Source organism: Puma concolor, chromosome C2 (assembly GCF_028749965.1).
Source record: "Puma concolor isolate L17-30 chromosome C2, mPumCon1.1.hap2, whole genome shotgun sequence".
In the NCBI taxonomy this organism is placed as follows: domain Eukaryota; kingdom Metazoa; phylum Chordata; class Mammalia; order Carnivora; family Felidae; genus Puma; species Puma concolor.
Window position 1 is genome coordinate 8,297,363 of NC_141675.1, and position 11,866 is coordinate 8,309,228.

Below are 11,866 nucleotides of genomic sequence, written 5' to 3' on the forward strand. Positions count from 1 at the left end.
GCTTAACCGACTGAGCCACCCAGGTGCCCCTGGCAAGCATTTGAAGGAAAGGTAGAAGCCAGGGAAGGGAAGAGCCTGAGATAGGAAGGCACATGAAATTCAAATTCATTTGAAATACTGAAGGAAATCTAATGTGACTGGGTAATAAGTGAGGGATGGAGAAAATAAAAAGTATAGCGTCATTTTACTAGTGCAATTTGCTTATTTAAAAAATGTTTTTTAAAATTTATTTTGAGAGAGAGCAAGTGGAGGAATGGCATAGAGAAGAGGGAGAGAGAGAATCCTAAGCAGGCTCCCATGCTCAGCGCGGAGCCCAAAGCAGGGCTTGATCTCAAGACCATGAGATCATGATCTGAGCTGGAATCAAAAATCAGACGCTCAACCAACTGAGCCACCCAGGCATCCCTAGTACAGTTTGCTTATTAAGTAGAGATTTTTTAAAGGTCTATCCTAAAGCAAATAAGTGTGGTCCTTGGACTATTTTCATCCACACATCTCATTTTGAAAATTGTTAAAGCTCTAGAGAAGTTGAAAGAATGGTACAATGAATACCTATATACTTTCCACATAGATTCAACAATTGTTAACATTTTTTTCACATTCGTATTGTCTATCTTCATATGTATGTATGTATGTCTTCTTAAATCATTTGAAAGTAAGTTGTAGACATCATGTTTCACCCCTAACTTCTTCAACTGTGTCCCCTGAGAATTTAAGACCATTCTACATAAACACAAACCATTCTCACACCCAAGAGAATGTACCAACAGTTTGATAGTGTCATCCAATTGTAAAATTAGATGTCCATTGAAAAATATCTTCTAATTTCCCCAGAAGTGTTTTGTTTTTGTTTTTGTTTTTTGTTTTGTTTTTCCCAGTCCAGGACCTAATTAGGTTTTCCCATGGATTTAGTGGTTATTTCTCTTTTAGAATAGTCTTCTGCTTAAAAAAAAAAAAAAAGTAATATCAACTTTTACTTTTTATTTAAAATTCCAGTATATTTAACATACAGTGTTATATTATTTCTAGGTGTACAATACAGTGATTCAACAAATACTGATTTATTTATTTTTTATTTTTATTTTATTTTTTATTTTAGAGAGCAAGCAGGGGAGAAGGGCAGAGGGGGAGAGAGGGAGAGAGGGCTGGGGGGAAGAGAGAATATTAAGCAGACTTGATGATCAGTGCAGAGCCTGAGGTGGTGCTCGATCCCATGATCCTGGGATCATGACCTGAGCCAAAATCAAAAGTTGGATACTCAACCAACTGAGCCACCCAGGCACTCAAGCAAATACTGATTTTTTTAAAAACTGCTTTATTGAGGTATATTTTACATATATATAATACACCTATTTCAACTATACAGTTCAGTGATTTTTAGAAACTTTACAGAGTGGTGAAAGCATGACCACAAATCAGTTTAACAATATTTTCCTCCTCCCATTAAGATCCCTCATGCCCAAGCAACCACTAATCTACTTTCTCTCTCTATAAAATTTGCTTCTTATGAACACTTCCTGTAAGTAGAATATAGTATGTGATCTCTTATATCTGACTTCTTTCACTAAGCGTAATGTTTATCCGTGATGTAGGATCTGTCAGTTTCACTTATTTTTATTGCTGAATTAATATTCCATTGTGTGGATATACCAAGTTTGCCCATTCACTAGTTGATGGACATTTGGGTTGTTTCCAGTTTGGGGCTATTATTAATAAAACTGCACGTGTAAGTCTTTGTGTGGTTGTATATTTTCCTTTCTCTTGAATAAATCCTTAGGAGTAGAATTGCTAGATCTTATGGTAGTTTTATGCTTAATGTTTAGAAACTGCCCAATTCTTTCCCAAAGTGACTGCACCAACTAACATTTGTACCATTAATGTCTGGGAATTCCCATTTTGCCACATCCTTGACAGCATTTGTTATTTGTTTCGTTCTAGCCATTTCTAGCATTTCATAACTCACATGTGAGTTTAATTTGTATTCCTCTAACAACTGATGTTAAACGTCTTTTCCTGAGGTCATTCATCACTTGTATATCTACTTCGGTGAAGTATCTGTTCGTATCTTTTGCCCATTTTTTGACTGGGTCGTGTGTCTTCTTGGGTTGTAAGAGTTCTTTGTATATTCTGGATACAAGTCTATTATTGGGTACATGTTTTGCAAATCTTTTCTCCCCGTTTGTTGCTTGCTCTTTCACTTTCTTAATGGTATCCTTTAAAGTGCTTTGAATTTCGGTGAGGCATAATTTATCATTTTTTTTCTTATGTGATTGTGATTTCGGTGTCATATCCATGAAATCTTTTCCTAAACCATTTTTTTTACTAACCTTGAAAATTTACTCCTAGGTTTTCTTCAACAAGTTTTACTGTTTTAGCTCTTACATTTAAGTCAATGGTCCATTTTTAGGTAATCTGAGTAAAATCATTGTAGGTTTTGTGTGGCTGCTTTTTATCAGGTTGAGGAAGCTCCCTTCCCTTCTTAGTTTGTTAAGAGTTCTTATCAAGAATAGGTGTTTGATTTTGTCAAGTATTTTTTTCTGTATCCATTGAGATGCTGTGTTTTTCGTCCTTTGTTTTATTACTATGGTGTTAATTATATACTATGTTATATAGTAATATAAATATAGTATACTATGTTATATAGTAATATAAAACATATACTATGGTGTTATTAATATTGATGTTTGGATGTTAAACTGACCCTGCATTCATGGGATAAATCCCACTTGGTTATGTATATAATTTCATATACATTGTTAGATTCAGTTTGCTAATATTTTCTTGAGAATTTTTACATCTATATTCATGAAGGATGGTGGCTTAGAGTTTTCTTGTGATGTCTTTGTCTGATTTTGGTATCAGAATGATCCTAGCCTCATCAGAATGAATTAGTAAGTGTTCCTTTATCCTTCGTTTTCTGAATTTGTGGAATATCGATATGAATATCATCAGTGAAAGTCATCTGGGATTTTTGTGTGTGTATAGAAAGATTTTGAATGGCTAATTCACTTGTTATAGGTCTATTCAGATGTTCTGTTTTTTCTTGAACCAGTTTTTGTATTTTGTGATTTCTTAGGGATTTGGATAAATTTCTCCCAAGTTATCTAATTTGTAAGAATTAAGTTGTTTGTGCATTCTCTTTAATTTCTGTGGGGTCAGTGGTAATGTCCCTTCTTTCATTACTAATTTTTGTGATCTGTATCATCTCACTTTCTTAAGACAAGTAAGGATTTGTCAATTTTGTTGGTCTTTTCAAAGAATCAATGTTGGTTTCATTAATTTTCTCTGTTTTTTGTTTTCTATTTAGTTCTGCTCTAATATTTATTACTTTCTTCCTTAGGCTCACCTTCAGTTTCTATTTGCTCTTTTTCTAGATTTTTAAAATGAAAGACTAGATCATTTATTTGAGATCTTCTTCTCTAATATAGGCATTTTCTTTTTTTCTTTTTCTTTTTAAATTTACATCCAATTTAGTTAGCATATAGTGCAATAATGTTTTCAGGAATAGATTCCAGTGATTCATGCCCTATTATAACACCTAGTGCTCATGCCAACAAGTGTCTTTCTTAAGTCCCCTTACCCATTTAGCCATCCCCCACCCACAACTGCTCCAGCAACTCTCAGTTTGTTCTCTATATTTAAGAGTCTCTTATGTTTTGCCCCCCTACTTGTTTTTATATTATTTTTGCTTCCCTTCCTCTATGTTCATCTGTTTTGTACCTTAAATTTCATATGTGAATAGGGGCGCCTGGGTGGCTTGGTCGGCTAAGTGTCCGACTTCGGCTCAGGTCATGATCTCACGGTCGGTGAGTTCGAGCCCCACGTCGGGCTCTGTGCTGACAGCTCAGAGCCTGGAGCCTGTTTCAGATTCTGTGTCTCCCTCTCTCTCTGCCCCTCCCCTGTTCATGCTCTGTCTCTCTCTGTCCCAAAAATAAATAAACGTTTAAAAAAAAAATTCACATGTGAATGAAGACATACGATATTTCTCTTTCTCTGACTAATTTTGCTTAGCATAATACCCTCCAGTTCCATTCACGTAGTTGCAAATGGCAAGATTTCATTCTTTTTGATTGCCGAGTAATACTCCATTGTACATATATATATATATATATATATATATATATATATATATACCACATCTTCTTTATCCATTCATCTTTCGATGGACATTTGGGCTCTTTCCATACTTTGGCTATTGTCGACAATGCTGCCATAAACATGGGGGTGCATGTGCCCCTTCGAAACAGCACACCTGTATCCCTTGGATAACTACCTAGTAGTACAATTGCTGGGTCATAGGGTAGTTCTATTTTTAATTTTTTGAGGAACTTCCATACTGTTTTCTGGTGTTCTGTGATTTTTAAAGACATATTCTGTCATAAGCCTAACTGGAGAGAAAATAATCTGCCATATTGCCTATTATGAAGGGTGTACAGAAGGACCATGATTTCAAAACCCACACAGTGTACTCTGGGAGAGACACTTACCTCTGAAAGGAAAAAGGGGTAGATTTCACTTAAAAACAAAAAAAGAGTTATGCATTTATGACAGATTTTATACTATTTTGGTCTATTTAAGTCTGGTATAGTCCAGACTAATTTTTTTTTAACTGAGTCTTCTCTATTAGAACTAAGTTTTTGTTTTGTTTTGTTTTGTTTTTTACAACTATGTAATCAGGTCTGTAGTTCTCCTTTTTAGTGGGGTCTCTGTCTGGTTTTGGAATCAAGGTAATGCTGGCCTCATAGAATGAGTTTGGAAAATTTCCTTCCATTTCCATTTTTTAGAACAGTTTCAAAAGAATAGGTGTTAACATTTCCTTAAACGTTTTGTAGAATTCCCCTGGAAAGCCATCTGGCCCTGGACTCTTGTTTTTTGGCAGATTTTTGATTACTAATTCGATTTCTTTACTGGCTATGGGTCTGTTCAAATTTTCTATTTCTTCCTGTTTCAATTTTGGTAGTGTATATGTTTCTAGGAATTTTTCCATTTCTTCCAGATTGCCCAATTTATTCTCTTATTATTGTTTGTATTTCTGTGGTGTTGGTTGTGATCTCTCCTCTTTCATTCTTGACTTTATTTATTTGGGTCCTTTCCTTTTTCTTTTTGATCAAACTGGCCAGTGGTTTGTCAATTTTGTTAATCCTTTCAAAGAACCAGCTTCTGATTTCATTGATCTGTTCTACTTTTTTTTTTTTTTTCAATAGCTTTGATTTCTGCTCTAATATTAATTCCTATCTTCTGCTGGTTTTGGGTTTCATTTGCTGATCTTTTTCCAGCTCTTTAAGGTGTAAGATTAGGTTGTGTATCTGAGACCTTTCTTTCTTCTTTAGGAAGGCCTGGATTGCTACATACTTCCCTCTTATGGCCGCCTTTGCTGTGTCCCAGAGGTTTTGGGCTGTGGTGTTATCATTTTCATTGGCTTCCGTGTACTTTCTAATTTCTTCTTTAACTTCTTGGTTAACCCATTCATTACTTAGTAGAATGTTCTGTAGTCTCCAAGTATTTGTTGTCTTTCCAAATTTTTTCTTGTGGTTGATTTTGAGTTTCATAGTGTTGTGATCTGAAAATATGCATGGTACGATCTCGATCTTTTTGTACTTATTGAGGGCTGATTTGTGTCCCAGTAAGTGGTCTGTTCTGGGTAATGTTCCATGTGTACTTGAGAAGAATGTGTATTCCACTGCTTTAGGATGAAATGTTCTGAATATATGTGTTAATTCCATCCAGTCCAGTGTGTCATTCAAAGCCATTGTTTCCCTGTTGATTTTATGCTTAGATGATCTGTCTGTTGCTGTAAGTGGGGTGTTGAAGTTCCTTACTATTATGGTATTATTGTCAATGAGTATCTTTATGTTTGTGATTAATTGATTTATATACTTGGGCGCTTCCACATTGGTGGCATAAATTTTTACAATTGTTCTTCTAAGTGGATAGACTCCTTATTTATGATATAATGCCCTTCTTCATCTCTTATTACAGTCTTTATTTTAAAATCTAGATTGTCTGATACAAGTATCACCACTCTGCCTTTCTTTTAGCAACCATTACCATGATAGATGGTTCTCCATTCCTTTACTTTCAATCTGAAGGTGTCTTTAGGTCTAAAGTGGGTCTCTTGTAAACAGCATATAGATGGATCTTGTTTTCTTATCCATTCTGTTACCCTGTGTGTTTTGATTGGAGCATTTAGTCCATTGACATTTAGAGTGAGTACTGAAAGTAATGCATTTATTGCCGTTGTGTTGCCTATAGAGTTGGAGTTTCTGGTGGTGTTCTCTGGTCCTTTCTAGTCTTTGCTGCTTTTGATCTTTTTTGTTTTGTTTCATCTTTTCTCCCCTCAGAGAGTCCCCCTTAAAATATCTCGTAGGGCTGGTTTAGTGATTACAAACCCCTTTAGTTTTTGTTTGTCTGGGAAACTCTACATCTCCTTCTATTTTGAATGACTGCCTTGCTGGATAAAGAATTCTTGGCTGCATATTTTTCCAATTCAGCACATTGAATATATCCTGCCACTCCTTTCTGGCCTGCCAAGTTTCTGTGGATAGGTCTGCTGAGAACCTGATCTGTCTTCCCTTATATGTTAAGGACTTTTTTTCCCCTGCTGCTTTCCTAATTCTTTCCTTGTCTGTGTATTTTGTGAATTTGACTATGATATGCCTTGTTGATGGTTGGTTTTTGTTGAATCTAATGGGAGTTCTCCATGCTTCCTGGATTTTGATGTCTGTGTCTTTCCCCAGGTTAGGAAAGTTTTCTGCTATGATTTGCTCACATAAACCTTCTACCTCTTTTTCTCTCTCTTCATCTTTTGGGATGCCTATGATTTGGATGATACTCCTTTTTAATGATTCACTGATTTCTCTAATTCTTAAATTGTGCTCTTTTGCCTTAGTTTCCTTCTTTTTTTCTGCTTCATTTTTCTCCATAAGTTTGTCGTTTATATCGCTGATTCGCTGCTCTGCTTGCCACTGTGGCATTCACTGGAAATTGCATCTCAGTTATATAATTCCTAATTTCATCCTGAAAAGATTTTACTTCTTTTATCTCTGTAGAAAGGGATTCTATCCTTTTTTTCAATCCCAGCTGGTATTTTTATTGTCAGTCTAAATTCTAGTTCAGACATCTTGCTTATATCTGTGTTGATTGAGTCCCTGGCTGTCATTTCTTCCTGGTCTTTCTTTTGGGATGAATTCCTTCATTTTGTCATTTTGGAGGAAGGGAAGGAATTAATAAAATTTAAAATAAATTAAAAAAATTAAAAACACACACAAAATCAAATGGGTTTGTGTTTTGGTCTGGTTATTGAAAGAAGCTTGATAGAATAGAGAAAAAAGGGATAGAAAATAAAACCAAAAAAAGTAAGAAAATGTTTAAAAATTTAAAAAAAGTATACAATAAAATAGAATAAAATGAAATGAAGAAAGTAGACTAGAAAGATTTCCAAAAACATAATAAAAAATATAGTAGAAAAAAATTAAAGGAAAATCTTTTTTATAAAAATGGAAAATAAAAATAATTTTTTTCTCTTCTGTATCCATGAATAAGAAAAGAAAAAAAAAAAAGATGGACCAGTGAACAGAATGAAATCTGAATGAAATTACATCCAGTTTCCCCTAGAAGTCAAACTATGAAGCACTTTATAGTACATACAATAAGCGGCAGAGAGGCTCATGGTCCTCCTCTGGGGCTTGGTTGGCACAGTTGGACAGGGCTTGGTGTAATGGCTCTGTTCTCCACTAGGTGGCATTGCTTAGCTTACTGGGGTCCATCGTTGTGGCTCGGGTACACGCGTATGCACAGGAGCAGGAGAGATGAAAATGGCATCAACCAGCTTCCGAGTCTCTAGCATCATTCTCTGTGCTCTCATCAACTGGCAATTAAGCACCCCTCCTTTGTCTCCAGCCTCGTTCGCTCCCCGCTTCTGCACTGTCTGTGAGCCAGCCTTCAGCCTGCCGGGCAGCACCTCCCTCCTGAATTTTATCTCAGACGGGGCTGTGTTTCCAAACCGCTCACTTCTGTGGGCCCTGCGGCTTGAACCTGTTCTGACCTTCTGGGGGAGGTCTTGCCCAGCAAAGGCCAGGTGCCAGCCTGCCCCAGGAACCCTCACTCAACCATGCTGCTGCAGAGGCACAGAGACTGTGGCCGGGTGCCAGCCCACCCCAGAAAAGTTTCGTGCAATTGTGTAGCAGCAGCGGGTCAGGGACTGTGGTAAATTGCAACACACATCTGGTGCCAGGCTTCACCGCACTCCAGCGTCCTTGTTCCAACACCGGCAAACATGGCTGTTCTCCAGGGTCCACTGGGACCTTTGCCTGTGGGGCGGCTGCACGCCTCTACCAAATGTCCTCCTGGCAGGGGAGCCGCCTCTCCCTTTGTGGCCTGAGGACCTCTGGGACCTTGCCGTCTACTCCTGAGGATTCGCCCTTCCCACCAGAGCTCCACCAGGTATTGGGCTGTGGTGTTTCGGACTCTACGCTCTCTTGTTGATAGAGTCGTAATTGTATTAAAACCTTCTCCTTTCTCCTTTCTCCCTTTCTTGTTCAGTCCCTTATAGGTGTTTCAACTCTTTCTCTCTCTCTCCAGCTGCTTTTGCAGGGAGCACTTGTCCTGTATTGTCCCCCTGTCTCTGTCCTATCTGCGAAAACAAAAATAGCTCCCTGCCCTCCGTGGTTTCTCTCTCCCCCAGTTCACCTCTACATGCTGCGAACCTGCTGAGTTCTGTGGCTCAAGTTATACAGATTGTTGTGTTAGTCCTCAGATCAATTTTCTAGCTGTGCAAAATGGTTTGGTGCTGATCTAGCTGCATTTCAGGGACGGGAGGGGCAGAGAACTTCCATGCTGTTCTGCCATCTTGGCCCCCTCAAAAACTGATATTCTCTTTTTTTTCTTTTCTGATATAGGCATGTAAAACTATTTCATTTTAAGCACCACTTTCGCTGCATCCCATACATTTTCATATGTTGTGCTTTTATTTTCATTCAGATCAAAAGACTTCCTAATTTCTTCTTTAACCCATGGGTTATTTAGAAAAGTGTTCATTAATTTTAAAATATTTTTGCTTCTCCAAAATTCCGTCTTATTGTTGATATCTAATTTAACTCCATTATGGTTGGGGAACAAACTCGGTATTATTTAAATGACATTAAATCCATTAAGACTTATTTTGTGACCAACCATATGGTCCATCATGGAGAATGTTTAAACAAGTGTGATTTATGCTTTTGTTGAGTGGACTGTTGGATAGACGTCTTTAGATCAAGTTGGTTCATAGTGTTGTTCAGTTCTTGTATGTCTTTGCTAATTTTTTGTGTGTTTTTTTGTCAATTATTGAGACTGGAATATTGAAGTTTCCAGTGGTTATGGTTGAATTGTATCTTTTTCTTTCAGTTCTGTCAGATTTAGTTTTGGGACTCTGTTATTAGGTACATATATATTTATAATTGTTATGTCTCTGCTGAATTAAGCTTTTTATCATGATAAAATATCTTTTTGTCACAAGTAACTTTTTTTTTTGTCTAGAAGTCTATTCTGTCTGACATTCGAGAGCTACTTCAACTCTGTGTGGTTACTTTTTGCATGGCATATCTTCTTACAATCATTTTGCTTTCAGTCCCTTTGTGTCATTGAATCTAAATTGTGCTTTTTAAACAGCACATAGTTTGGTCATTTAAAAAATCCATTTAGTTGGGGCGTCTGGGTGGGTCAGTCAACCAGCTAACTGACTCTTGATTTTGGCTTAGGTCAAAATCTCACAATTGTGAGACTGAGCCCTGGCCTGAGGGCTACTTAAGATTCTGTCTCTCCCTCTGCCCCTCCCCGCTCGTGCACAGTGCTCTCTCTCCCTCAAAAAAAAATCCATTCTGCTAATCTCTGCCTTATGATTAGAGTGTTTGTTTACATTCAGTGTAATTACTGATATGGGTAGGATTTACAATTGCAACTTTGTCATTTGTTTCCCATATGTCATATGTGTTTTTTGTTCCTGTGTTCCCTCATTACTGTCTTCTTTTATGTCATATAAATATTTTTTAGTGTACTGTTTACATTTCTTTGTTTTTTTAAACTATATTTTTTGGAATTATTTTCTTTTTTTTTTTTATTTTTTATTTATTTATTTATTTATTTTTTTTGGAATTATTTTCTTCGTGGTTTACACTTAACATCTTCAAACAGCGTGGCCTATGCTTGTGCCTGCAGGAGTCCCTCCTAGGACACATGTCACACTCCATATCTTTCATCCCAAGGGAAAACCCCTCCAGAACCATCTATCTCCAGCTCCCTTGGGGGTTTGCTCAGGGAATTTGGGGCACATAGGTCCCAGACTCGCTACCTGGGCCTGGGAAAATCACCCCTTGCCTGCAGTGTGCCTTAATTTATTCTAGGGCTCTGGGGTGCTGTGTTAGTGTTTTGTTTTTTTCTTAATTTAATTTTTTCCAGTTTTGAGAAAAAATTGACATATATCACTTTATAAGTTTAAGGCATACAGCATGATGACTTTATATACATTGTGAAATGATGTTGTTTTACACTAAGAAAAGGGTAGTTAATCCCCCTTTCCCAAAAAAGTTGTCTTGTAAAATGTCCCCCAGTGTTGATTTGCATGGTTACTTCCCCAGGGTATTAACCTTTTCCTTCCTTCTCTGTATTTCCTGTATCCTGGAAGTTTGTCTAGAGGTTTGATCAGGTTCTGCTAACATTTCTGGCAAAAACATTTCATGGTTGGGCACCTGGGTTCAGCATGTGACTCTTGAGCCCCATGTATGGTGTGGAGTTTACTTAAAACAACAACAACAAAAACAAAAGCAAAACACTTCATGGTGTTGTTATTATGTTTCATACTGTGTTCCAGGAGGCACTTAATGCCAAGATGATGCTAAGTTTGATCATTTGGTTAGGGTGGTGACTGTCAGATCTTTTTTATTGTAAAGGTACATTTTTCTCTCTGAAGTTACTTTGTAATTTATGGCATGATTCTTTAGCATCATGCTAATTTCTTACTCTCCAACAACCTTTTGTTCTAATGGTTTTAGTGTCCATTAATGAGTTTTGCCTGAATTGATCACTGGGGATTGCAAGAGAGTTCTTTTCCAGTTCTATCATTTCGTCTGCATTTATTTTCTGGCATTCTCCGGTAAAGATCTTTTTATCTCCTTCCACTTTATCACTGTGGACTCATATCTTTAAAAAAGTATTACTCAGTGTGTTACAATCAATTTCAGTCCTTCTTCTTCTTATTAAATTGTCCCCCATTCGGCCACGGGGAGCCCTTTCAGCCTGGCTCCTGTGTCCTGTGGCCATGTCCCCCTTAGTCTTTGAACATTTTTGTGCTTTCTGGCCCAACATGATGTCCATGCTTACTTCCCAGCCCCAGCCTGGAAATCAACTATTTTCCAAGTAGTCTTAGTGTTGGGAATGGTATTTAGAAACCAAGAGCTGGGAATTAGATGTTTTGTGTTATCTTGAACATGGATTGTGCAAAGTTGGCATTTGATATGTTTAGTCTAGTTCATGGGTGTGGGGCTGTTGGACTTTTATCTGGCTTTCAGACTCTCTCTTTGTGTGGAAACCCAAACTGATTGATAAGTAGATCTCTATGATCTTGGTGCTGAAAGATGGTGATCAAGAGGCATTGACTATTGGTTCTCATTTGAACTTACAGCCATCATGATGTTTTGTTGTTGTTACTGTTGTTTTTAGTATGAGAAAAGAGTAAACAGTCTATGAGTAGCTGACATGTCTAATTCATACAATTCTCTTATTCCAAATGACTGACAGAGTGCCTCACGTGTTGAAGGCTTTCAATAAATAATTTTTGAATAAATAAATTACTAAAGCATCATTGTATAAATAGTTATTGCCTTCATCATAA